Source organism: Geotrypetes seraphini, chromosome 1, assembly GCF_902459505.1.
Source record: "Geotrypetes seraphini chromosome 1, aGeoSer1.1, whole genome shotgun sequence".
Lineage (NCBI taxonomy): Eukaryota > Metazoa > Chordata > Amphibia > Gymnophiona > Dermophiidae > Geotrypetes > Geotrypetes seraphini.
Genome location: NC_047084.1, coordinates 31,434,188 through 31,438,543, shown reverse-complemented (window position 1 = coordinate 31,438,543; position 4,356 = coordinate 31,434,188). Strand labels below are relative to the sequence as shown.

The window sequence follows — 4,356 nt, the reverse complement described above, 5'->3', positions numbered from 1 at the left end:
CACAGTCCCAAATTCACCCGTTTAAGCTATAATTGCAGAAACTATCAAATAATTACGGTCGCTAATTGGAAATATTTGTGACAGATACAACAAATTCTTGCACAAATTACATTTCATTCTAGGAACCACTCGCGCCACTGAAATTTTATCGAAGTCTAATTTAACTTACATAATGAGCTGAATTGAGTACTTGTTATCAAATTTGAGCAATTCATAGCCCCGTAATGTGGAATGATCAAATAAATTAAAAGGGAATTTATTCAATATTTTGTTGTGATCTTTTTTCGAAAACCATTGCTATTTTGTAGGAATTTCCTAGGCCTATGTAGCGAAGGGTGTCATAAAAGTGCCGCCAGCTGCACGGAGAGCTGACAGAAGATAAAAGGCAACATTTCCAGCATAGAGCTCCTAGCCCATCACCATCATTCTTGCTCAGATTGAGGTCGTAAAATGGACCATTTTACTTTGAAAAATACCTTTAGGCTTAAATCTTTTTTTTTTTTTTTTTTTCCTTAGCTAGAGCTTCCGGGTGAAGCGAGTGTGTTCCCGGGAGCGCCGGACGCTCAATGTTTCACAGCTTCCTTGAATTACATTCTCCAGGAAGGTCAACCCCTGGACACGGGCATTTATTTTTCCTTGCCCAGTCGCAGACATTTTTTAACTGCCTTGTGGCCCCGCTGGCGGATTATAAATGTCTCCTTCGAGCTGTGATTTGTTTAATCCGTGGAAATGGTGCTGGTCCTATGTAAACAAGCCAAGTGCGGAATGAAGGCAGCCAGCCATGCGTGGCCAGCCTGCCTATTTGTCAGAAAACCTTCATAAATACTGAGATGTTCTGGGCAAGATGATGTCTCCATTTTTGCCAGGAAAGGGCACAGGAAGACAAAGAGAGGCAGAGCAGCATGTAACCTTTAAGGGACATATAGGGCTTCCCTGCAAGCAGCTGCTTGTAACCCAAAAAGAATAGCCCTGACCAATTCCAGGCTAGGTTCTTTGTTTTCTTGTTGGGGGGGAAAAAAGTTAATATTTTAAGCTTGCTGTCTCTGTGTTTCTTACTTTGCACTTTAATTTCAGAGGAAAGTACACATCAGTAATCAGAAATGAGCTCTTTGTTGCACTTTTAAACGGCTGCTGAAGCTTGGATGATTTCTAATCCCATTTTTACTAGCAAGGTGACCCCCCCCCCCTCCCCGTGTAAAAGAAAATTCTTAATAAAATAGATTAAATGCTTGCTGCTTTATTATTAAGCATACATTTTCAAGTCTTGGTGAAATAATATATATAATGATGATGATATTTGCTCACAGTAGAAAAGTACCGTGTCTTATTTTCTTCATGCGAATAATGCATATGTGGCTAATTAGACACTTTATAGCAAAGGCAGTAATCACCTCCTCGTAATTATCATGGTCCTCTTTTATTTATGAAGAATGTTAGAAAACGTGGAGTACTAAAACGTGAAAGCAGCTATTAATCAAACCTTTACACCTTCTTTAACTCAGGCATTGTGGTGAGTATTATCATAAATCTGCTCTGATAGTAACACAAGAATAATGAGTTCAGTAATGATAGCGATGATGATCATAATGATTTTAACCAACAAAGAATGGCGTAGATTTATTGCTAATAATGTGGTACAGGGAACCCTTCATTAAAATTACCTATAGATACTTCTCACTATCAAAAAAGTGTGTGTGTGCGTGGGGGGGGGGGATCCATATATTTTATTCCATTAGTGGTGTTCTTCATAGGCCATGACCTCTGAAATCCCCTTTTTTAAAATTAACCACTCAAGGTATAACACCATTGCATGCTTTAAATGTATGAAAGGAAGGCATATGGAATGAACGCGCAGTCCGGTTGTAAACTACTACCATGACGTCATTGATGGGGCGATCAGAATTCTTATGACAGTATTGTAGCACGTTATATCACCTCTGTAACACTAACAGCTATTTGTTTTATGCAGCTGTACTTTGTTTTATGAGTTATGGGCTCAATGTATAGGGCAATTAGCCAAACAACAAAAAGCCTTGAGACATTAGGCACTGATTTTAAATATCCTAATTATAACTTGCTAATTAATTAACTGTCTGATTAACTGAGAAGAAATCTAATTTGTAGCTGAGATTTAAAGCAGTGGTATCTTGAAATACTTGCGAGTTTTTAAAGTACGTAGATTAAGATCTCATTTGTTTCACGGTTGGTATCATTCCAAATGTACTAAGGTGGCTCTTTAAATCCATTTTACTTTGATTCATTAGATCTGTTTTTCTTATTGATCTATTATAGTTTTCTGAGAACTATGAGATAGGAAGAATCACTATGCTGTTAAAACAAATACAGATCGTTCATTTAATGTTTGCAATTAAGGGTTAAGATTTATTTCAGTAAATAGAGGTTAAGAAAGAATTAGTGTTGCAGTTGATAGCAAAATACAAATCAGAGAAAAACTGTTTAATAGTACGTCCTAATGGGATTATTTTCTTACTGACTCCATGATAATTGTATTTTAAATTTCTGCAGCAAGGGGAATTCTATTAGCATGAAAAAGGATGTCCATGTCCCTGGTGCCTGTTCTCTTGGCCCGGCTCTGTTTCAGGCCCCATCCGGTAAAAAGCCTTTTGCCTTATGGCAGATCATTCTCTAAGTGAATAGAGATGAAGGCAAGGATATTAAGTGACTCTATAAAACATCCAGGACACAATTGTGTGATTGATGGAGGACAAAGTGGGAACAGCAGGACACAGGATCCTGGGAGAAGCAGCCCTGTCAATACGAGAAAGCCATCTCTGGAAGCAGCTTCTCCTGGTGGAGTTTGCAGTCTATTTGTATGAGTAATCAGCTGAGCCCCCTCTCTGTCAGCCGTGTTTACTCACTGATTTTCTCAACAAGACAACCATTGACACTGGATGGATGGGGCTAATCTGGCGCAGAACTGGCGGTTTTGCCGAGGCTACAGGTCGGGGAGAGAGGCTGCAGGTGCCAGCCTCCCCTGGCTTATTCCGGGCTGCAGCCTTAGCTTCATTATCTACCCCAATTCCCACGGCTGTTCCCTGTAAGGACCAGGGGCTGCAATTAATGACATGGGACAGAGAAGGGCTTTATTGTTAAAGCCGCAGCTCAGTGCAGAAGTAAAAAGCTACCCTGCGGTTTGACGTATTAAAGTCTGTGTCATATCTTTCTCCTTTCTGGTGTATACTTTGAGGGTTGAATCTGAAATCATATCAAAACTAGATTAAAGGAGGAGGGTGTATTTATTATAGATAAGTATATGACAATAACACACTGTTATGAAGAATGAACCTTCTAGTTATCACCACATGCTAAATACATTTAATTCTTGTGTATAATAACAATAAATCTGGATGCTCCACATACACATTATATTTAATAACACAAACGCCACATGTTTTAAGTGGCTTCCTAAAGCACTTCACTTATAGCACACGCTATATATTATCTTTGAATTATACAACTAAACATAAACATTATGATAGCATGCATAGAGAGCTTTTATCCAGAATTGCAAAGAAAGCATCTGCGTGTATTACATATATAAACATAGAATAAAAATGCGTATGTGTTGTAGGTGTACATTATTTTCTACAAGTGTGTGTAAGATACGCATAGAATGCTTACTTTGCCAAGTGTGAATAACATAACATGTCCATGTATATGCAGTATTATATGAGGTTTATGCTTTATGTACCTAAGATAATTTGATTATCTTGCTTTTAATAGTGAAAATATTTGCGAAGAACTGAAACTTAATCATAGTTATCTGCACCATCTACATTCCCAAAAGCAAATGTGCTAATGTCCTCCCAACTCCCCGCTTTTTTTTTTTTTTTTAAGGACAAAAGCCTAAACCATTTGTTCAAATCTGTCTGAATTTTTGAACAAGACATATAGGAGATATGCTGAAGGGAAAAAAAAGAGAGAGCTCTGTTCCTAGTGGAGCTTTGGGGCTGTGCGCAGTAGCACAAAATGACAGGCTTAGATTGGAAATGTCTATTACCTAAACTGTCATATTTCTAACTTTATACTGTGGTTGAAGTGGCTGAAGAGATAAAGAGAAAAGGTTAGCTGCTGTAAGGAACCTGCCCTTCTCTTGTAGGGAGTGCCCGCTTCTCATGTTGCCCCTGCAGCTGCTTGGACGGATTTTTGCCCTTGACCCCCTTCGTCCTTTCAGCTCTTGCTAATTGCTCGGCTCTCTTCCTTCCCACATCTTCACTAATTTAGCATTTCTTATTCTGCGGGTAGCTGAAAGGCATCTGAAGGAATACGGCACCTTCTCTTAGCTACAGCATGAATGCAGTGTATGTGATGTCCATCAAGTCATCTGTAAGGGTC

General features: G+C 38.8%; 1 long non-coding RNA gene across 1 annotated transcript; it reads left to right on the top strand.

Annotated features, from left to right (window-relative positions):
- Positions 1–526: 526 nt before the first annotated feature.
- LOC117352626 lies at positions 527–3,322 on the top strand. The gene is made up of 2 exons (XR_004537739.1): positions 527–1,510; positions 2,527–3,322. It is a non-coding gene; the product is annotated as an uncharacterized LOC117352626 (long non-coding RNA).
- The last annotated feature ends 1,034 nt before the right edge of the window (positions 3,323–4,356 follow it).